This window comes from Aedes albopictus, chromosome 1 (genome assembly GCF_035046485.1).
Source record: "Aedes albopictus strain Foshan chromosome 1, AalbF5, whole genome shotgun sequence".
Classification (NCBI taxonomy): Eukaryota; Metazoa; Arthropoda; class Insecta; order Diptera; family Culicidae; genus Aedes; species Aedes albopictus.
Window position 1 is genome coordinate 255,481,128 of NC_085136.1, and position 24,847 is coordinate 255,505,974.

At 40.4% G+C, this 24,847-nt stretch overlaps 1 protein-coding gene across 3 annotated transcripts in view; it reads right to left on the minus strand.

Moving 5' to 3' along the window:
- The window catches only part of LOC109408292 (mucin-2), a 164,809-nt gene that overhangs the window by 138,050 nt on the left and 1,912 nt on the right, over positions 1 to 24,847 (minus strand). The gene's annotated exons all lie outside the window — the stretch shown is intronic.

Genomic DNA, 24,847 nt, shown 5'->3' on the forward strand with positions numbered 1-24,847 from the left:
GTTGTTGGAGTCCAGGATGGTGAGAGGCATTGGAAATCAAGCGACGGCCAAAAAAACGAGATTTTGGACGAGCCAACGAGCAGAAGCACTACTACCAGCCTAGTATCTAGCTGTCCCCAAGGAGATGACCTGCTCGCTTTTAACCTGATTTGAATTTGCTTTTAGAAAGCAGTCCGATGCACTATAGTGATTTTATCGATTAATAGATAGATTAATATCAATCATAGTTAACATAACTTTCTTGTACTGGCATTCAGTTTTCGAGTTTAGTTAAGGTAATTTGTGTGTCCATACGTAGGTATTATAAAAACACAAACTAAAGGGGGAAGGAGTTGTTGTAACATGATTAGGTCAGTAAAACCTCCAAACCCTCTGAAGGGGTACTCATACAAGTTGAGTACACCAGAGTAGGTCCAGGCATGTATCTCAGACAACAATAAAGTTTAGTTTCTTTTTAATCATGAACGCACTCAGACGCCTTTTACTACCGGCTCTAAGAATGCCCCTTTTATCCCGTTCTACTAAATTTAACAGAATTCAAGAGGCGACTTTGCGTCGATTGTTGACAGCAAAGGAGGATGGTGGATAGTATGGGACACGCTTGTATGGAAAAAATCAATCCTCGCTCCAGTCGACTTTTTCCCATTTAGGCTTTTATATCCCATTTAGGTCCCATATGAACTGTACAAAATTTCAGCGCAATTGCTGAAACTATAATTTAGCGCAAGCGGTTCAAAGTTTTCATAGGATTTACTATGGGAAAAGTAACACTTTCAGATAAAAAATCCCAGAGGCCGCCCTTTGTCTCCTTAATTCAAATCGATCAACGTTTCTTGTAGATAAATCATTTATGAAACTTTCCTTCGAAGACCGCAAAACAATTGAGTGCTTGTGAAAAAAGTTATTGATTTATTACCGATTAGTGATCCAACGAACGGCTTTTTGTTTTGTTTCAGCAGCAGCACTGCTGCTGCCGTTGTTGCATGGGGTGGCGGGAGGCATCACCACCCCCAGAAACAGCAGCAGCCAAGGCAGCAGCTACAGTGCTGCTAATAAAACAAAACAAAAAGCCGTTCGTTAGATCACTAATCGGTAATAAATCAATAGCTTTTTTCACAAGCATCCGCTTGCGCTAAATTATAGTTTCACCGATTGCGCTGAAATTTTGTACAGTTCATATGGGACCTAAATGGAATCAAAAATGTCGACTGGAGCGAGAATTTGATGTTTGTCCCATACTAATGGTGGACTGTTAATTTCACTAAAGGAGCCGGCGCTCCGCATATGGGTGGAGCGGTGTCCTGTGCACAGCTGTGCACTGACGAAGCAGAGTTCCAGACTTCGGTTGTTCTGATAGGTAACGTGGTTGATTTGAGCGAGAGTTGCAGCACTATAGTTGTCCAAAAGACAAGATGCGGTGGAGTGAATGACTGACCGCTCCACGTCAGGATAGAGAAATCCATTGCATGATGCCTTCCACGTGATCTCTGAAAGATTGAAGTCACCCATCATGACGACTTCATCTCTGGGTTTGGCGATTTCCAGAATGGAAAATACCTACCGGCAATGCGATTCTATAAGAGATGCATCACGTACCCAATCAGGAGGAATATACAGCACACAGGGAAAAAGTGTACGATCGCCCAGTTTGATCGAAGCCCATACTTGCTCCAAGCGAGTCCAAGAGGAGTTATCTACTCTCCTCGCTTTGTGCCTAGAATTCACAGCTACTAGAACGCCCCACCTGTTAGTTTTGAGCTGTTATCGGCACTCCTACCACATCGAAAAACCTCGTAGTCATTGCCAAAAACGTTGCGGGAGAGTGTTCGTGCATCCAACCAAGTCTCGGTAAGAACGATGATGTCGCAGCAACTGTCGGAGATAGCAACACGGAAATCCGCGATACTACTATTCATACCGCCAACGTTCTGGTAGTAAACGGTGATCTCTTGACGACTGGTGGGCGAGAGGGTGCTGGAAACTGGCGGAGTCGATGTGGCGGCTGGTCCATCAGCTAAACTGGAAACAACACGCATTTCAGTGCATGAGTTGTTCGAAAGGACATTATACTTGCCTGCCCAATAATTCTGGAAGACCGACCCCACACACAGGACCGGGACGGCTGCAGGTCGCTGGCGGGAGGGGCTCGACTGTGGTGGGCGGATTCAAGGCTTTCAAAGTACTGTGGGCAGGCGTGCGTCCCGGTGGCTGGTGCGTGAAGAGACGGCGGAAGTTGGGCGATGCGGGTGGGCTGGAAACTGCATACATTTCAGAGGACGAATAGTTCGAATAAGCGTTGTACTTGCCTGCGTTTGAGTTTCGGAACTCTGCTTTCCGGTTGAAAATCTTCACAACAATCACTGTTAATAATAAGTTCATGCAATAGGGTAATCTGCTTCAGATGGAAGAAGTGGACGAAAATGATCGTTTCATTGTGAATTTAGGTAATGCACAATTTTGTTTCCTGTTGTGCTGAGAATGGGGTCAAAACCCTATTACTGTAGCTTTTGTTACCGTTCGATTTCGGGACTAAGCTCTGCGAGTGTAAGACAATATAAACGCAATCTTCGACGATCTCGAGCACTCCTATCGATTGTTGTAAAACATACCGTCATTTCGTGTGAAATTGATCGACGTGAGATGTATTTTTATTTGTCAAAAATAACGCTCTATACATAAAACAATATGTAGGAAATGACCATCTTCTAACTAAAGGATATTGAATGATAAGTTTACATGTTTTATTACCATACCAATCAGGCTAAGGCCGGGGTGGCCTCTGCTGTACATAGTTGCCGTCTCCATTCCACTCGGTCCATGGCAGTTTGTCTCCAGTTCCGACATCCTGATGACGTGACCCGCCCACCGTAGCCTCCCGATTTTCGCGGTTTGGACGATGGTTGGTTCTCTCAGAAGCTGATGCAGCTCGTGGTTCATTCGCCTTCTCCAAGTCCCGTCTTCCATCTGCACTCCGCCGTAGATGGTACGCAACACCTTCCGTTCGAAAACTCCAAGGGCGCGTTGGTCCTCTGCACGTAGGGTCCATGTTTCGTGCCCATAGAGGACGACCGGTCTAATCAGCGTTTTGTAGATGGTTAACTTCGTGTTACGGCGAACTTTATTCGATCGTAGAGTTCTGCGGAGTCCAAAGTAGGCACGATTTCCTGCCACAATGCGCCTCTGAATTTCTCTGCTGGTGTCGTTGTCGTCGGTCACCAGTGAGCCCAAGTACACGAATTCTTCAACCGCCTCGATTTCATCACCGTCGATATAAATTCGGGATGGCTGGCGCTCTGATTCCTCGCTGGAGCCCTTTGCCATCATGTACTTTGTCTTAGACACATTGATGACTAATCCAATTCGCCTGGCTTCACTCTTTAGTCGGATGTACGTTTCCGCCATCGTCTGAAATTTACAAGCTATGATAACAATATCATCAGCGAAACCAAGCAACTGAACGCACTTCGTGAAAATCGTTCCACTCGCGTTTATCCCCGCTCTTCTTATTGCGCCCTCTGAAGAAATGTTGAACAGCAAGCACGAAAGACCATCACCTTGCCGTAATCCGAAGGGACTCGAGAGCGTCCCTGACCCTGATACACGAACTACGCATGTCACTTGATCCATCGTTGCCTTGATCAATCGTATCAATTTGTCTGAGAATCCGTATTCGTGCATAATCTGCCATAGCTGGTCTCGATCGATTGTATCAGCCGCCGCCGATTAAAAATCGATGAACAAGACTTGTGATGTGTGGGCACGTTGTATTTACGGCATTTCTGCAACACCTGGCGGATGGCGAACATATGGTCCGTTGTAGTGCGTTCACCTATGAATCCAGCCTGATATTGTCCCACGAATTCTCTTGCAATCGGTGATTGACAGCGGCATAAGATTTGAAAGAGTATCTTGTAGGCAGCACGACAGTAGTGTGATCGCGCGGTAGTTCCCGCAATCCTAATTGTCGCACTTTTTGTAGACGGGACACACGAAACCTTCCTTCCATCCAGTCTTCACACGAACTCAATCCATGTTCAACTTTTGTACGTTTTCTCGTACTTGTGTTGAACGTCAAACGCCAAACGTCGGAGTACTCGTGTTTGCTGGCGTACTCCGTACGTGTGTACGTACCGAAGTCCAAAACGAAAATCAAACCGAGTGCAAACGGAGAATGAAACCCGAAGTGGCATTCGGATTGGTAAACGAGTGGTGCCAAAATGTCAATCGTCGTTCCAGACAGTTCTTTTTGGCACGATTGCGCGGCACTTCGTTTCGTGCAGTACACATGTACTGTACACAAGTTCGTACTTGTGTTTAAAACGAAACTCGAACATAAGTAGGGTAAACAGGTATAATATGCCCCCCCTAAGCAGAAATGGCAATATATCTAAAACTGGCGCCTTATTCCATCTATTGTCTACTGCAAATCGTTGTTTCTAAAGTCAGTGAAGTGTTGCATGAGAACTTTACCTCTGGAGGGGCGGCTATGGAAGCTTAGAAACGTTTTCCGAAAACGTTCCAAAATTTACCTTATCAAAACAAACGGGGCAATACGCCCCATCAAAAGAAAAACGTCCAGCCCCGTGATAAAACTGTACCAGGGGATAATTCTATCACATGCTTATCCTAGGAGGGCCTTTTGACAAGTATTTAACTGCATAAAAGTTGCAAAATAACATAAGCGAACAGAACTGGCTTCGTTTACAATGAAGCCAGCTTGCAAGAGGTAAAATATTACGCCAAAAGCCTCGATTTCAGACTTTTTGATATTTTTATTGCTTTTCTATACCAATCAACTAACGGATCAGCTTGATGGCAATAAATCATCAATATTTAAGATTTCCAATAGATCCCGCATGCAAAAAGCGCTTGAATCGCTAGAAAATGAAGGGGGGCGTTTTGCCCCGATGGGGCGTATTATACCCTTTTACCCTACACGTTTGGGTACAGATTTGTGTTTTGCGGTTTAAACACGAAGTCGGAGTACAGCTATAAATACAGCAGTACTTAGCGAGTTCGGTGTTCGTTTGGGAAGACTGCTTCCATCCACTCCTCCGGTAATATCTTCTCCTCCCAAATCTTGGTAATGACTCAGTGTAGTGCTCTCACCCAGTGCTTCTCCGCTGTATTTAAGAATCTCGCTTGGTAGTTTATCTACTCGAGCGGCTTTGTTGTTTTTCAACCGGCTGACCTCCTCCTCGATCTCTTCGATGTCAGGGGCCTGAAGTCTTTCGTCCTGTACACGTACTCCTAGATCAGTTACCCGCAGCTTGCTCATCGTAATGCTGTCGCCACCTTTCCACCGCTTCACGCTCGCTCGTGAGAATATTCCAGTGTTTGTCTTGGCATATGTCGGCATGTGGCACAAAGCCACTGCGCGAGCGGTTCAGCTTCTCGTAGAACTTCCGTGTATCCTTAGCGCGATACAGCTCTTCCATCTCTCGTTCTAACCGGTGGCGCTTCGTCCTCCGGAAGACTGAGTTTTACACGTTCCACACATGTATATAATGTTTTAGTACCTAAACAAAGATAAAAACTGAGTCCAAATTTCTACGTTGCACATTCCGAGTCACTTCTGTTTCTCACCAAACATGAGAACATCGTACTCCATGAATATTACTCTCGAGCTGGTCAGCCCACCTTATCTGTTGTGGTCCACGTCTTCCATACGGATTCCTTGTGAGCTTTGGTAAACTTCTGGGTACTGGGTTCGCCCTAGAGCGCAGCGAGCTTGTGGTTCATCCTTTGCCGCACACACCGTTATCCTGCATGTCACCAAAGATCGTCGTTAGTTTAGGCCAAGGGATATACATAAGTTACTACTTTTTTTATAAACTAGTTTTAGATTTATTAAAGTACAAGTTTGTAAAAATTACAATTCCAGCTTAAAATTATTAATATTAATATTCTCTGTTGAAGTATTACATATGAAATAAACAAATTTAGCAAATAGTTTTTTGATTTTGAGTGTATCTCTGGATGGTATGCCTCTTAACTCAGGGAAAAGAAAGTAGTTATGATTTTTATTTCGAAGAGATGGTTTTAACGTTGCAATAATTGACTTTAGAACAATCCAAACTGGTTTGGATAAACAACACGAAAAGAGTTTGTGTTCAATTGTTTCAACAACTCCTGGACAATGTTCACAAAGAGGGGAGTTGCGACGTCTTTGTTTGAAGAACAATTCGTTATGGTTTATCTTCCCGTGGATTCCCGTGTACCAAACGGAACGAAGATGCGAATCAATTCGGTGATCTGCTATGTTCTTGAAGATTAGCTTCCATCGGCGATTTACACTCAGCACAGCAGGATCGTTTTCGGCTAATAGTAGTTCAGAGTATATTCTCGAAGAACAGTGGTGTTGCAGAGCCTCATTGCTAAGCGTTGCTACTTCTAATGCAAAGACCTTGATTTGTGGGTAAGCAGCTGGAATCTGAAGGATCTGGTCCGTATTTAAAAGCCCTCGTAAAAACGGTAGATCGTACAAATTCTCTATAATTCTGTTCGTTAATAACTAAATCGTTATTGTTTAGCATGTGGCCACCAAACGCCCGTAAATAAATATCATGTTTCTACACGAGAATGCTAATTTGAATGAACTTTCTCACTACGTGCCTTAATTGCAACAAATTGCAGTACAATATGATTGCCCTATGTGTTATGCAATATGCACACCGTAGAGGCATGGACGACGTGAACAACGATAACGTTGTGCAGCTTCCCTGAGCTAATGAGCAGCCAAGCCATAAATTCCAAACCGTGGATTCATATTAACTTCCATTTGCCTACCCGTCAGAGAGGTCGTCCGCTAAAAACTATCCAGCGTTGGGGTCAGACTCCAAAGGGCTCAGGGCAACTTTTATGACCTACGACCCGAGAAATTATACCCATATGGTTAGGCATACACAGTTTTTACAACATCCCGTCCCGAATCATCAGGAAACAAAAAATCGTCGACAACACAATCCGTGTGGTGGGTCCGCGCAGTTAGATAGGTATAGGATTTTCTCACACCTCAGTTTGGTTGGCTAGAGGCGCGTTCCGAAACGTGCGGATAATGATGATGTGGCCTATCTAAAACAACCCACCCGACTTATAGCGCGGAGCAATGGTTTCAGAGAACGCAAAAAAAACAAACTCATCTTAAAACGCGGTGAGGCCGCCCGCCAGTCAGCCGTTCATGCAATACAACGGGGTCTATTAGCTGAAGCGTTATGTTCAAATAGGTACATCTAGTACAGAGGTTGATTGAATTTCAGATTTGTGTTTTTGCTGATTCGTCCAATTAACCGCGGCGAACCAGAAACTGATCTTCGCGGAGGCGGTGAGGTAATACATGAATGCGTGCTTGTTATTTCGGCTAGTTTAGTAGGTTGATTTGTGATGGTTTGTTTTCTCTTAATCATATTGGGATGATTGGCACATTTATCTGAGGTGCTTCAAATAGGTGGTGTCCAAAATTCGCTAAAGACCTCCTTCTGTACATCTGATGAACTATATGTTTGCTCAGTTTTAGCAAGAAATCCAGTGTGGACCCTATTTTTTCAACCTCGTTTAGACTGGATCAAATTCTCTCCCCATTACCCCATTGGAAAATGTTTTTCAGATTTTAACAATTTAATTAAAAGAAAGGGATTCCTCCGAAAACTACTATTTTTCTTCAAATTTTATTTTTGTTTCTGTTTTTATTTATCGCAAATTATCAAAGCATTATTCATGACAATTTGCATCACCAGCTCGATAAAACATTTCTCAGAAATAATTTGCCTGATTTGCCTTCGGCAATATTTAAGGAAATTTATGGGACTCTATGTAGAACAGTATTCGTTGAAAGCTATATTTTTATTTTTTTTTTATTAACCATTCTGTATTTTTTTATTGTTTTTTATTTGTTATTGTGTACAACTAAAGTAGTTTATTGCTCTGTGGGTCAAAATGAGAAAATAAAAAACAAAAAAGTTAGTATTTTTAAAAATATTGGATTTTTAAATATAGTTGAAATACGCCTTCAGATTAGACCTGTGCGCCGACTATATTTTGCTAGGCGGCGGCGTGAGGGCCATTTTTGGCCGGCGGCGGCGGCGTCATCGGCGTCACGCCGGTGGCAGTTTCGGCGGCGGCGTGAATCGGCGTGGCCAAAATGTGACCATAATGATACATTGGCAAAGCAAAGAAGTTGTTATTACGCTCTAGAATTTGAAGTCTGAGCTATTTCATGATCATTGATGACATAAACTATTACGATTGAATGAATACGGATCCGTCACTGTGACCAGTGGTTAGACCTATTGTGACATTACACGTGTCCTTAGCGTAGTGCATGTTACATTACTTCATTGAAAATAAAGACAATACAATATCGATTTTGCTACAGTTTTTGTTTCGTTTTCTTAGAGCATTCAGAAGCTATCAAATTTGATAATAAGATCGCACTATTTACACTAAGCAATCTTCAAATGATTTCAGGGAAGAGTATCAGAAGGAATTCCAGGAGGAACCCTAAAAGAAACTCCTGAAGAAATCCATGAAGATAATTCTGGACTTATCTCTGCAGAAAATGCTGTATGAAACCCTGAAGGAACTCCTGCAGAAATCTGTGGAGAATCAGCCACAGAGAGATTACTGCAGAAACTTCTAAAGAAATCCATGATTGAAATTTTTGAGGAACTTTAGAAGCAAATCCAGGAGCATTCCCTAAATGAATTTAAGAAGAAATCTTAAGGGATTTACTGCATGAATCCCCGAAGGAATTCCAGCGAGAATTTCTAAAGCACTTCGAGAAGGTATCCTCTCAGGATTTCTAGGAGGAATAAACGAAAAATATCCAGGAGGAATCCCGAAAGAATTTCCAGCAGGAATCCTCAAAAGAATTCTAGAGGGAGTTTTCAAGAGAATTAGAAAAAGAATCCCCTAAGGGTTTCTAAGAGGAATCAACGGAAAATACCTTAGAGGTATTTCTGGAGGAATTCTAGGAGAAAAAAAAAATCCACGAGGAATCCTCGAAGGAATTCCAGCAGGAAACCCCGAAAGAATTTTAGGAAGGATCCCGAAAGAATTCTAAGAGGAATTCCCGGAGGAATTCCCGAAGGAAGTCTAGGAGGAACCTCCGAAGAAATTACAGGAGAAATTTTTGCAGAAATCCCAGCAGAAATCACCGAAACAATTCCGGGAGAAATCCATGGAAGTATTCCGAGCCGAATCCTCAAAGATTTTTCACGAGGAAACCCCGAAGGAATTTCAAGCGGAATCCCCATAGGAAGTCAGAAGGAATCCCCGAAGAAATTCAAGCAGGATTCCTCGAAGGAACTGTAGAAAAAATCTCTGAATTCTAGAAGGAATTTCCGAAAGAAATCTTCGATAAATCACCGAATAAATTCAAGAAGAAAATCCTGAAGGGGTTCCAGGAGGAATCCACGACGGAATATCAGGGGGAATTCCAGAAATTCCAGAGAGAATTTTCAAACGAATTCGTGAAGGAATCCTCAAAAGATTTCTAGGAGGAACCATAGAAAAAAATACTAGAAGAATCCTCGAAGAAATTCCACGAGGAACTCATGGATGAAATTGAAGAGGAATCTTCGAAGGAATTTTAGGAGGAATCCCTCAAGTTTTTTCAAGGAAAATCCCCGTAGGAATTTCAAAAGGTAATTTCGAACATATTCCTGCGCGAATCCCAAAGGAATTTCAGCAGGACTCCCCAAAAGTATTAAAGTGGGAATTTCCAAGGGAATCCGAGAAAAAATGCCCAAAGGATTTCTAGGAGGAATCAACGTAAAATATCCAGAGTGTATCTCTGAAAGAGTTTCAGGGGAAATTCCTGAGGGAATCCTAGAAGGAATCACCGAATGAATTCCAGAAGAAATTTCTCAAGGAATTCCAGTAGAAAACCCCGAAGGAATTCTAGGTGGAATCCCTGGAGGAATTCTGGAGGAACTTCAGGAGGAATCTGTGAAGAATTTCGAAGAGGAATTACAACAGGAATTCCAAGAGGAAACTCCGAAGGAAATCCAGGAGGAATCTCCGAAGTAATTGCAGGAGGAGTTCCCGTAGAAATTTCAGGAGGAATCCCGAAGAAATTTCAGGAGGAATCCTTGAAGGAAGTCCAGCAGGAATCCCCGAAAAACTTCAGGAGCAATCCCCAAAATAATTCCAGGAGAAATCCCCAAAGGAACTCCCAGGAGAAATCCCCGAAGGAATTTCAAGAGAAATCTCTGAATGATTTCAAGGAGGAATCTCCGAAGGAACCCCTGTAGGAAGTCCAGAAAAATACCCGATGAAATTCCAGGAGGATTTCCAGGAATTCCAGGGGGAACCCCTGAAGGAATTCTGGGAGGAATCTCCAAAAGATTTCCAAGCGGAATAATCGACGGGTTATCAAGAGAAAACCCCGAATGAATTCCAAGAGGAAACCCCATAGGAAGTTTAGGAGAAATCTCCGAAGGAATCCCAGGAGGCATCCCCGAAGGAACTTTAGGAGGACTCCTCCTGGAGGAATTCCATGAGGTATCCCTGGAGGAAATCTAGGAGGAATCTGCTTAGGAATTCTAAGAGAGATTATCAAAGAAATTCCAGGAGGAAACCCAGAAGGAATTTCAGGAGAAATTCACGACAGTATATCAGGAGAAATCCCCGAAAGAATATCAAGAGGAAGCCCAGGTGGAATCTTCGATAAAAATTCCAGGAGAAATTCCAGAATGGATTCTAGGAGGAATCTCCGAAAGAATTCCAGAAGGAATCCCCGAAAGTGTTCCAGGACGAATCCCCCAAGGAAGTCCAGAAAATTGGAGGAATTCCATGAGGAATCCCCGAAGTTATTCCAAGACGAATCTCCGAAGGAATTCTAAGAGGAAACAACAAAGGAATGCCAGGATGAAGCCGCGAAGAAAATCCCGGACGAGTCCACGACTGATAATCCGTCGGAAACCCCGAAGAAATTACAGAAGAAATCCACGACAGAATATCAGGAGAAATCCCCGAAAGAATCTCAGGAAGAATTTTCGGTGGAAGTCTAGGAGGAAACTCCCAAAGGAATTCTAGGAAGAATTCTCGATGATATTCCAGGAGGAACCCTCGTAGTCTGTCCAGGAGAACCTTTGAAGGAAGTCCAGGAGGTATCCCGAAGAAATTACAGAAGCTAGCTAATAGTCATCATCAAAACTACTAGCCGTTCAACACGAGGACGTTAGGCAAAGGGGTCGCCGTTGTGATTGTGTTGTTCAATTATGGCCCTCTGTTAATTTTCAACTTCAAAGCAAACACCATCACCGAAAAGAAAAAAGAATGGCCAAAATTGAATTTTACATATTTCTAATATTTTTATTTGTATTTTGTTCTTTTTGTGTATTAAATAAATGTAACAATGTTTGAAACACTAAATATTCTTCACAATCACGTTGATGACTTCAACCAAACTTGTGGGAGAGTAAATGCGAAACTATTACGTGTTTTACAGTGGAATGTCCGAGGAATCAATGGCCTCAATAAATTCGATAATGTTCTGCTGACACTTGATCATCTTGTTATCCCAATTGATGTTATAATCATTGGCGAATCTTGGATTAAAGATGGAAATACAGTTATGTACAACATAAGGGGTTACAACAGCATATTTTCATGTAGGGAAAGTTCGAACGGAGGTTTGGCTGTTTATATACGGGATACAATCGAATTTAAACTTGTAAAAAATGAATGCTTTGAGGGTTTTCATCATATAAATGTTGAATTAATGTTACCTGGTGGTGCCTTAGATGTTCATGGCGTTTACCGTCCCCCGTCATTTGATTTCAATTTGTTTTGTGAAAATTTGGAAAGTTGGTTCAATCAAAATAGTAACAATCGTCCTTGTTTGATCTTTGGAGACGTTAATGTACCAGTTAATATTGCGACATTTGCACCCATTTAGACTCGGCCGAAATTCATTATTATCACAGTCGAATTTCGCACACAACTTCGCAGCGGCTGGCATACACAAGTTCCGTTGAGTTCATCACAGGGGCGTCGGATGCACAACACGTAAACAAAATCAGTTTGATTAGTGTGAAATGTCGCTGGGAAATGATGATTCAGAGGATTCTCAAATTATCACAGTAGTCTAAACATCGACAAGAAACCCAATATGTCAAATCATAACACCGTCTTGAAATATAAGTATCTTTTGCAATCGTATGGGTATTTGTGTTCTAATACTTTTGCAACGAGACCTGCCAGCTCAAATATCTTGGACCATGTTTTATGCAAAATGGTCGACGCTCATCGGTTGAGTAATCACACCATTCCTGTTGACTTGAGTGATCACAGTCTCATATTAGGCGCTGTCCTAGGGGCGGGACAGCTTCTAATACCGACTCTAATACTGCCTAATAAATATTAATGTCCTAATCTTCACCGTTTATCGAAATATTTTTTCGGAAGTATGTCATGACTTTTCATGCAACAACCAACTGTCACAAAGACGTGAGGTGCAAATACGGTTTCATGTTTTTTTTTTCAATTTGTTCGACTAAAACATTAATTTCTATTGATTATTTTAGCTTTGAAAACATCCTTTAAGCTTCAACCTACATCATCGGGACCCGATTTTAGAATTTCCGTGGCAGTGCTTGAGGACTTCAAAAAAAAAAAGGCTCCATTAAAATACTCATAGAATAACGTTTGATACTGTCGATTACAAACTTGGATGTTCAATAAATAATGTGAGTGTAAGCTGGTGCGTTATCACTGTTAGGTCTAGGCTTTTGAGTCAAGTTAATTTAATATTGGTAAAGGAGTATTCTCCGGTAATGTGACTTCAGTTTTATATCAAATCTTCAGATCAAACGGTCCGGACACAAAGATAACACATAACAAAAAAAAATTGCGTAAAAGATGTACGTACGGATAGTAACAGTACAGTTTGATGATCATGTGTACCAGCGCATTGCTTCCCATTCGCCACTTTCAGGCGCTTCAATTTATCTACGAAATGCGAGGTGACTAAAGGCTAGGGGGTCGCGACAGCCAAGTTTGGTCACCGGTGCGCCGGCGATATGCCCCAAGTTGGTTCTCTTGATATGAGAAGCAACATAATAGAACAACGTTGGATCGATTTCCGCTTTCTAGTGCGGATTTATTTCATACCACATTATTGCGATGAAGTACAACGATCATTCTGGCATTTCTTTCTGTTTTCATTACGTCAATTCAGTTCAATCGGCGTGGCTTACTTTGTTCAAATATGGTTCGGCTCTGGGATTAATATTTCCTAATACCGCTAATATCGCTAATCAATATTAGAGCTGTCCCGCCCCTAGGCGCTGTCCATAAACTACGTAGACTTTTTTTCGGCCATCTCAGACCCCCCCTCCCCCCTCGTAGACTTTTGTTCATACACAATTTTCGAAATTTGTATGGAGTGTAGACTTTGGCCAGACTTTGGGCGCTTGCTTTCAGCGTCATGTTTTGGTTTCGACGATGTAGGCCCCTGCTTGCAAAAGTTATCCCAATATTCAAATCAGGAGATCCCTCTAAACCTGACAATTACCGGCCTATATCAACCCTATCAGTTCTGAATAAAATTTTTGAAAAATCGTTAATTAATCGTATGGTGCATTTCCTTGATATCCACAATATACTTTATAGCATGCAGTATGGTTTTCGTAGCGGGAGTAGTACTACAGTTGTTATAATCGAACTTGTAGACAAAATATTGGAGGAAACTAATTTGAGAAGATATGTGGGCGCATTGTTTTTAGACCTTAAAAAGGCTTTTGACACATTAAATCATGGCATTTTACTTCGTAAATAAGAGCATTACGGAATAAGAGGAGTGACGAATGATGTGATTCGAAGCTATCTGGAAAATAGAAGTCAACTTGTTTCATATGCTGGAGAAATGAGTTCCTATAGACAAATCAATGTTGGTGTTCCTCAAGGGAGCAATATAGGCCCTTTACTTTTTCTAATATATATCAACGATATTAGTAAATTACATCTCACTGGTGTATTATTTGCAGATGATACTGCCTTATTTTATCCCAATATCGATCCAAATTTAATCATTGCAAATATGCATTATGATTTACAAGTACTCCAAAACTATTTTTGTGATAACCTTCTCTCATTAAATTTACAAAAAAACTAAATATATGATTTTCCAATAATTTGTTCTGGCTTGCAGTCTTAATAATTGGCCTACGAATTTATTTTCTTGGCTCCAACGTTTCGATCCCAATTTGGATCTTCATCAGGGGGATCGAAACATTGGAGCTAAGAAAATAAATTCGTAGGCCAATTATTAAGACTGCAAGCCAGAACAAATTATTCGAAATAATCTTCCCAGTCGAAAATCGCAAGATATATGATTTTCCGATCACCAAGAAAAACTCTTCCAAATCTTCCAGATTAAGTGATGGATGTTAATGTTATTGAGAGAGTGGACTCATTTAAATATTTAGGCATCTATCTAGATTGTATTTTATCGTGGGACTATCATATTAAGAAATTAGCTGGAAAAATTTCTACAATGTGTGGAATTTTGAAAAGAATTAGTCACTTTGTACCGTCGTGCGGGGCTTCTTTGTACACTTTTTCATGGTTTTTCAACTTGATGACATTATAACTCCCAGACTAGTGAATGAATTTCCGCAATTTTTATACACAATAATCGTGAGTATGCATGTAGGATGTCTGCAAAATTTTAACTAAATCCATCAATAAACAAAAAAGTTGTTCATACACCAATCGGACACATCTCATATGGAACCGGATGGGGGCTACTTTGGACATTTTTATCTATAACCAAACTGCATTTCAAATTCCAGGGTTATTTAGAAAACTACGGTGTATCAATACTGTAGTATACTGTATCGTACATAATTTCAATAAAAATATGCGTTTTAAGATGGTTCTGTGCTACCATTGGTATTATGAGCAGCGTGATATTGCTATATAGATAACCTGCAAAAAGGGACCATCAATCCTTTATTTGGGTCAAACGGTCATTTATAACATATAACGATACAAATATTCGATTGTATATGCTACGTTGATACATTTGGATTGAATTGATCAACCCTTTGAAATTTATGAACTGTAGAAACAATGCTTACAGACCAAATGTTCTGACACGTTATATATATTGTTTTGGTTTATTAGCTGTTTTTTCGCGTCCTGACAAGCAATAAACGGTCTGTTTGAAAAATAATGTCAACCAAATGAAGGGAAAACTATTGCTTCATAATAGTCCCAAAGACATCAAACAGATTTGAACCATATTTTGAATTAAAAAAAATCCTTGTTCAAAAGTGTCCAAAGTAGCCCCGCATTTCAAAAGTACACAGCAAAAAATATGAAAGTTAAACAACACGTAAAAATGTAAAGCGCCAACATTCAACGTCAGCCGATGGTGAGACGGCTTGTTTACAGATTTTAAAGCATATTCGCCACTCTCCGTCGTCAGCTAAAGAACGGCTGCTCGCAGCTATGGCGGTTTCCCCGTTGTCTCTCTCAGTACTCTTTGCAGCAGTCGGAGCATGTCGGGAATGCGTGCATTATGGTAGAAGCAGTTTACCTTTGACTGTCTGCTATTCAACAAGCTGAGATAGCGGAGAGAGCTCGGGCGTGCTACTCGCACTCCAAGGATCTGAGTTCAATTCTCGGTCGGATCTCAATTTTTCTTTATATTTTCTAATAGATATTTGAAATGTAATTTTAAGATCGCACATAAATTTCAATCATATATGACGGGGTCCTCTTGTTACATTTAATCTGTCATAATTTTACAGGTTTTTTTCGAACTGTGGTGAATGTTTTCATCAGTCCGATTATACACTGATTTTCCACATAAAATATTGCCGATACAAGGAATGTGTGATGAACAAACGCTGCTTTTGATCCATAATATGTTACATAATCCTAAAAGTATTCATAATTTAAATATTAATGTTTTACCACGGCTGCACAACACTAGGCAAACGCATAACCTCTCACGATCACGCGTATACTCAAATTTTGGTCAGAAAAGATTTACTTTCATTGGTCCATCTAAATTCAATAACCTACCAAGAGATGTTAAAACAATAACTAATCGATTATTGTTTAAATCAACCATTAAACGCCTTCTTATATCTCAAGTGTCTCGACAGTTAATTTAATATTTCGTTAATCTGTTTACTAATAACATGCTAACCACCAACAAACAAGTAAGATAGTAAATTTTAAATTTTAAATCATATTCTTAAATTAGTTCAAATGTTTTTCTTGTTCATAATGTGCTTCTTTAAAAGGATACTGCATCCACTAGAAGCACTTTTTTAATTTTTTATTGTTGTTTTGTTCTCTCAAATATTTTATTCATCTTTGGATTTATTTCTCAGCCTTAACTACTTTAGTATAATTTGTTTAATTTTGTAATGTGTTGCCATGGCTGAGAATTGAGTGTCCACTACCAGGGGGCTCCAATGCGAGCTTTTTGGTGTGGAGAAAAAAAACTTCTATTCAATTTCTCTCGTCGCTCACTTGCGGTTCTATCCACCGTTTCTTTCATTACTTTCGTTACTCCCTCCTTCTTTGAGTAGTATTAAGTTCACCGAGAAAAGCCAATAAAATTCAATTATCATAAACTATTACGGGATTTCCTTAGGTAATTTTTGTAACAATCTCCTTGGTAAGTCCTGCAGTTATTCCTTTAGGGTACCTTGAGCCATTTCTAATCAAACGTTTTTGGGAATCGCTTTATGAAATTTTCCGGACGATTTTTTGAGAATTTCTCTGGCAATCGCCTTGATTTTTGGAAATTCTTTTGATATTTTGTTCGGCTATTCCGTTGTATTTTTTAATTCATAGGAGGATATCTAACAGGACTTTCAAAGTAAAAACAGACGGGATTCTGTAAGTAATCACAGAAATAATTTCTAGTATAATAATCCAGTAGGAGTTACCTTATAAATTTGCAAAGCAATTGCTTCAAGACTGAAACAAGACACTGCACACCGTATTCAGCCAGAGACTGTACCTACAGACTGAGCATGACTTACACTGAATAACGGGTGAATATCCAGTGGCCTAACGAAATTTTTTCTCCGACTGGAATGGGAATTGAACCGACACTCCGTGGATTAAAATACGCCTAAACGGCTGGCGCCACAATTGTTAATCGCACGATCACTAAATCCGCGGTGATGGCGTAGGTATTTTCAAACATTATAACCTACCAAATCAATTTCCCATACTTTTGCTGAGAAATTTTCGTAAGAGCTATCGAACAAGATTCCAAAGGAAATGCCGAAATAGTTTTCAAAAAAGTTGCCCAGGAGACCCCAAAAATATTTCTTATTGGATCAAATCCAATTTAAATTACTGAATGAATCGAAAAAGGGTTCACTGAAGAAATTCCGGCAAAGGTTTTTCGAAACATTTTCACAGGAAGTTTTTCGAATCAATTTCCAAGCAAATGCCCAATGAAATACCCAATCAATTCCAGTACGAGTTGGAAATGACGTTTCCAGACTAATGTGGAAGGAATTCGCAAAGTAATTACCAACGGATTTTCAAAAAATGAATTGGTAAAAAATCAAAAAGAAGTTGCAGACGGGATTTACAAAGAAATTTTAGTAGAATAATTTTCTAAGGAAGTTCATGAAGCCATTGCCGAAGCATTTGCTATAAGAATTTTTAAGTTTCCACAGGAATTGCCGCAGAAATTGTCAAATAAATTTATAACGTCTCTCTGGGTGTGTTCGTGGCTTACTTGCTAATAGGTACCTTGTTCGTTGCGGCCGTTGGAACGTTGGAGTCATTCTTGATTCCAAGCTTTCCTGGACACCTCACATTGAGTTCAGAATCAAGAAAGCTTGTATGGCATTCGGGCAATGCCGGCATACTTTTGGTACAACTTGGGGTCTAAAACCCAAGTATATCAAATGGATCTACACAACTGTTGTTCGGCCAATATTGGCTTATGGATGTCTTGTGTGGTGGCAAAAGGGCGAAATGAGAACGGTCCAATCAAAGTTAGGCCATCTGCAAAGGATGTGCTAAATGGCGATGTCTGGAGCGTTCTCTTCAACTTCCACGGCAGCGCTCGAAGTTCTCTTTGACGTTGCTCCACTACACATTCATCTCAAACAAGAAGCACTTTCTTGCACTTACCGTCTACGGGTACTCGGTCTACTAGAGGAAACTCCTGTGAACCGCACATCAACACACACTTCGTTGTTTTCACTTTTGATGAATTGGGACAATACTGTCCTTGCTCCAAGTGATCTTACAATTGCTGGTAATTTTCCATATAGGACATTTTCCACGAAACTCCCTTCCTGGGAAGAGTGGACATCTGGTTATCTGGAAAGAAGTATTTCAGACGGCATCGTATGTTACACTGATGGCTCCCTTCTCAAAGGTCGAGCTGGTACTGGTGTTTATTCTCGTGAGCTAAGGTTGTATCAGTCTTACTCACTTGGTAGACACTGCACCGTTTTTTCGGGCCGAAATCTTTGCTCTTATTTGCGAAGTGCAATCAGCACTTCAGCAGCACGTAATGGGCAAAGTAATATACTTCTGTTCAGATAGTCAGGCTGCTATTAGATCACTTGCTTTGGCCAACTCCAGGTCGAAGACAGTTATCGCTTGTCGAACTCAAATCGAGGAGCTGAATTCAGCAAACGCTGTTCTTCCATCGTTGGAAATGAATTGGCTGATGAGTTAGCTCGTACTGGAGCATCACATGACTTCATTGGCCCTGAGCCAGCTATTCCGGTATCGAAGTATTGGGTAAAGCTTCAGATTCACACCTGGGCTGCTACTCAACATAGACAATACTGGAATAGTTTGGAGTCATATCGTCAAATCAAATTGTATTGCTCTGAGCCATCTCCAAGGGTGGCGAAGTATCTTACAAATCTGTCAAAGCAGAATTGTAGCATTCTGGTCAAAGCATTGACTGGCCACTGCCGACTCAGCTATCACATGGCAAATATTCAGCAAGCTGATTCATTTGCATGTGATAGCTGTGAATCCGATTATGGAACTTCGTATCATTTGATATGTAACTGTCCAGTTTTTGCGCAACTGCGTTTCCGAGTATTCGGTAAACATTAAACTGACTTCAGAGACCAAAATATTCAGGATATTCTGTTGTTCTTAACCCGCTGTGGTAAAGAGCTATAGGCTCTCTTTCGCTTTATCCGTTATTACAGTGCCCTTTTCAGGGCGCTGTTTGAACCCATTGTGGTACGCTTATGCGTTAGTATCCTCTTCCAGGGTACTTTTCCTATATCCCTACCTGTCATTATCTCCATCCCTATCCTTATTTCCTTCCTTTTCCCTCAGGTAGATGATGAAATAGACTATTATTTTTAAAATTTTTTTAAGTAAAACAGTTTTTGAGTTTTAGCTCAATATTGCGTTTTACAACTTTTTAAAATGTGGAATTTACTACAATTAAAATATCTTGCGTATTGTACAACCAATTCTTAATCTTTTTCCATAAGTTAAAAGCTGAATATAATACCATCCGATCATCTGAATGCACGTTTTGTGTCAGATTGATTAATTTAAAGATATTGGCGAGTTTTAGGGACGATCTCCTTAAATTTTAGCAAAACTTCCAAAAATATGTGAAGAAATATATTTTTTTCAATAAGAAATAAAAAACAATTGAAAAATTCTTTCTCGACATTTATTAGACTTAGCATATGTAGGCGAGTTACAGTAAAAAATTCAGCTCAACCAGAGCATTGATTACGGAGAATGAGATGTGTGAAGTGAGCGACTTTGCTTGAAAATAGAACAAAAATCCATTTCAAATCATCTGCCTTGAATGGAATGTCGAAAAAATTTCCGCTCTACTGTATTTTTTTTTCCTTCTCGTTTTCGAACTCAAGGCATGATTCTACACCAAAAACGATCATTAGCTTACCGAGTTCAAAAATGCTGTAAACTAGTGTTATCAATTCCTTTTGACATAACATCAAACATTTCTTGAAGCAGTTCATCCAAGAGATACATCAAAAATAATATCAGAATCACATCCGAATTCCTCAGAGACGAAACTTAGGAAATCCTTCAGGGAAAAATCCTTAGAGATTGTGACTTCGTCATGAAATCCATCGATTTTTTTTTTCAGAAGAAGTTATAGTTTTTTATGCTTTGGGCGTTACACCACAAATTTACCCATTATGAAATTTAGTTCAACATATTTTGACAGCATATCCCTCAGAATCTCATACTTATGCTTCCGTAGACTGCACTTTCGAATTAAATAAAAAAAATCTAATTAAACATCATTCTCCCTGACTTCTAAAGCAAGAGATAGTTGTATAAATATTAAAAGTCGTCCGAGAGTCTTAATTGGAAATTCCCGGTAACAAACGAGAATTCCCGACTCTTACTAAAACAAAACAAAGGCTAATTCGCCTATGCATCATTACATCCCCCATCCACAATCTCACATTTTTGAGATCGTATCAAAGAGAAAAAGGGAATACCATATTCAGTTTTCTCCAAAAAATCAGAGGGCAGCGAGTGTACCAGCGAACTCCATCCCAAAGCTTCTTACCTCTGTGGCTGATTTATTCTGGGCCACAACAATCATCATCATCTCCGAAAATTGTTAACAAGTTGTTCGCAAAGGAACAATACCCCTCGTTACCGGCTTCCACTTGTGATTCATCCGATCCAGAAATCATCGGACATCCTCGGCGAGAAATGTCAAAGGGAATGATTGGGAAAAACTTAAAACAGAATACCTATTGCTTGAAAGCCACAACAAGATTGGATTCGTTGAATTAATAAAGCCTGTATCTGCAATAATCGGGACACAGAAATACGGCTGTAGCCCTATAATGAATCGGCAAAATCGTCTAAAAAATTGACTGAGAACTGATGTGTATGTTTGGTTCCGGGTCATTTAACTGAATGCCGTTTGGCCGAAAAATAAATGATGTTCTCCAAGTGACATGCCACTGTTCTCCACATCAGTTTAACTCGAAAGAACAGCCTACGATTCAAAGAAGGAAATACTTTTGATGATCACATTGGCAGCTAGAATGTTACCCGGAGTTTGTCCTTAACTTTGAATTCCTTCAATCATAATTCGGACGGTATTCGGCCACACGACCCTTTTGGCCAGATGGCATTCGGCCAATCGGCATTCGGCCAAATGGTCTGACACCGTATGTTTGTTATTTGTACCAAATTTCATAAAGATCGATGCATTACATTTGCCTGTGGATGAAAAACGAACAGACGTGGTTTTAGGCATTTTGTACAATCATGACCAATTTTCATTCGCATAATAGATGGTTATTATGTGCTACAAGTCAACGTTCTTTGAGGATACCCAGGTAACCACTAAGCATTTGAATTAGCCGTACAGCAGACCGTATTAAGCATTTGAACTGCTTGCTGCCCTACATAAGCAGTTCGAATGCATAGCTGCCTTGAATCAGCATAAGCTGTGCTATTCAAAAACTTCCAGCTGTTAATTAGCATTTCATCTGCTTGAGGTGTTTTCGCTGGGAAGCAATCAGAATGCTTTCCAACTGCTCTACAAATGCTTAGAGCAAAGAATGTGGGAGATATGTTATGCATTTGATAACTCATGCTGCCGCTCTCTTACAGAATCTATGCCTCTGTTTACAAATTTGGACATCTGAGTTACTTATTCGTTTTTCCCTTATTCATCCAAAAGCTCCGAAGCAAACATTGCTGCAGCTGGTGTGGTTTGGGAACATTGCCATCGAGAAATTTTCCACACCTCATGTTGTCGAAAAATGTGTAGTTAATAGGTGTATCTTCGGCGGATCATAAGATTAAGATCATCGAAAGAGGGTATCATATGTTATTGGTGGAAGAGGGAATGAAAACGCATCAGCTGGAGTGTGGAGAAAGCGAGATCGTCGAAAAACGAGAAGCAGGAGTAAATCTATTTTTGTTTTTGCTCGACGAGGCGTTACGCTTCATTGACATTTTGATAGGACGTTCCCGAAGGTATTGCACTCAGACAGCCCGTTATTTTGCCAAAACCTGCAGTTGGGTAGCACTGTAAGCATATATACGGCCAATAAGCATTAAATGTCTTGTCATAAGGGCAACTATAATGCTGCAGGAATGCTATTTTAAATGCATACTGGTTACAGAAACATCTACAAATGAGCAACTTCACCGTCTGTCGGATTCATGATACAACTCCATATGTACTGCTTCAGCAAGGTGGTACGTATGACCGTATAGTATACGCAAATTGCTTTCAATTCACGAAAACTGAATTTACAAAACATATTCGATGAGGTTTGACGAAAAAATATTTTTAGTGCATGCCTGGCTGAATCCCCGGAAGAATTTCTAGTAAAAATCCTGGTGATATATTTGAAATACTTCGTTGGAGAGTTACAGAAGGAATTTCTGTAGGAGGATTTCAGGGGGAAATTTCCGGAAAAATCTCTGGAGCAATCCGTAGAAAATTTACTGAAACAATCCATGAGGAATTCCTGGAGGGATTTCAGGATGAATTAGTTAAGAAATCCCTGGAGGCATGTCTAGAACAATTTCAGCATGAACTCCAGGGGGAGTTCCAGCAGGAATTTCTGCTAAAGAAATCCCAGCATTCATTAGTCTAGGAAAAATCCTAGCAGAAATACCTGGAGAGTTCGCAGTAGGAATTCCTGGAGCAAAAAGAAAATATTTGGCAGAAGTTAGATTTTTTTGGGGAAATCACAGGACAAATTCCTGGGTGAAACCTTGCAAAAATTGCTGGAGTAATCGAGGAAGGCATTCTTGGAAGAATTCCTGAACGCTTCATCATATGAAGCAAATTTTGCATTTTTCCTCTAAGGCGAGATTCAACTAATAAAATGATCTACAACTGACAGCTTTCTATTGGAGATGTTTCCTATAATCATGAGTTGTCATAACCACATAGAAAGATGTTGATGTGTTTAAACATAAAACATGATAAACAAATAAACATGAATATGTTGCTGGCACTTTCAGACACTTCTGTGTAAAATCCTCCAGAACTCAGGCAAAGTTTTTCACCAGAATGTTTAGTAAAATATCTTGTGAAACTGCACAATACTAATTAGGAAAAAAATAAATAAAAAAAACATGTAGGGAATCGCGCTACTTGGGCGGTGGCTTCTATATTCGTCTGTTTTCCACTATAACTCAGTCTAATTTGAACCAATTGACACAACTTTTGGAATGTGGTGAGATAGGTATAGTATCTACTCGTGTACAATATTTCAAGTCAATTGGTTCAAAACTGACTGAATTATAGTGGAAAACAGACGAATATAGAAGCCACCGCCCAAGTGGCGCGATACCCTACAAGTTTTAGGGGAACTTTAATATTTCATAAGTAGCAGGACTGATAGCTGCAGTCTTTCGAATAAGAAGCATAACATATCACATACATATTGTTAGTAATTGGTAATTTGAAGATCTTATTCAAGATATAATGATAAAAACGGATCCGGGTCATTTGGCCGAACACCATTTGGCCGAAAGGGTCATTTGGCCGAATGCCGTTTGGCTAAAAATAAATGATGAACTGTCACTATTTCTCGCATCAGTATAACTCGAAAGAACAGCCTATGATTCAAAGAAGGAGAAATGTTTGATAAAATATTGACAGATTCAACGCCAACTCATCCCTGAATGTCAAAACTAGAAAAAATAGCCTATGATTAAAAGAAGGAAATATTTCTGATGATCATATTGGTAGTTGGAATGTCAAAAACCTCCTCTGAATTCTTTTGAACATAATTCGGCCAAACGGCTTTCGGCCAAACGGCCATTCGGCAAGATGGCATTCGGCCAAATGGCCGGACACCGATAAAAATATCATATCAAGAGATGTTTTTGCACTACTATTTTTTTGTTGTCAATAGAGAAGTCGGCCCATATCAGAGTGTCTGAAAGCTCATGTATACATGAATGAGACAGTGTGCCATGCGCTGGTTTAAAATGCGTCTCAAGAAAATTTGTGAGATTTGAGATCATAGCATGCTCTTAAAAAATCTTGCGTATGTGCCTCAATGAGACGTCGCGTGAGACTCGTCTCATTGAGATGTTCGTCAGTTGAAAGCTGATAAAACGAATTGCCCAGATTAGATCCTGTGAACCTGGTCCTACCCCAGAATTGAAGCAGCCACAGCAAGATGGATTATTATCAGGAGAGTCGGTTCCCTTAACCACGAGCGGCAATGGATGCATTATGTACAAGCGGGCAGTTCGAATTTTGACGTTACTTGGGGGAAAATCGAGGCAGTTCGTTACCACATTTCCCATCGTAAAACAAACTTCGGCTACATTCCATCTGCCGCAGCATACTTATGACCCAAACCCCCTCCGCACCCGGAAAACGTCAACCCAGTCTCAACTGAACTTTATTTGTTAATGTGATCATAGTGAAGGATTCGAGAGTGTATCAAGCGGGTGTACCTGGACACCTGGAGCTTGTCTCATTGAGATGTCTCATTGAGACTCGCAATGCTAATGTGATGTGCACCAACATCGCGAGTCTCAAGCTCAAGGAATTTTCATGTGCTCACAGCCAACTTTTCTCAATCTCATATTGAGATTTGTGCGTACATATACTCTGGCCCATATAGCCGAGGCGGTAAACGCACGGGTATTCAGCATGACCATGCTGAGGGTGACGGGTTCGATTCCCGGTCGGTCCAGGAAATTTCCTTGACTTCCTTGGGCATAGAGTATCTTCGTGCCTGCCACACGATATACACATGCAAAATGGTCATTGGCAGAGGAAGCTCTTAGTTAAAAACTGTGGAAGTGCTCATAGAACACTAAGCTGAGAAGCAGGCTTTGTCCCAGTAAGGACGTTAGGCCAAGAAGAGGAGAGAAGTCA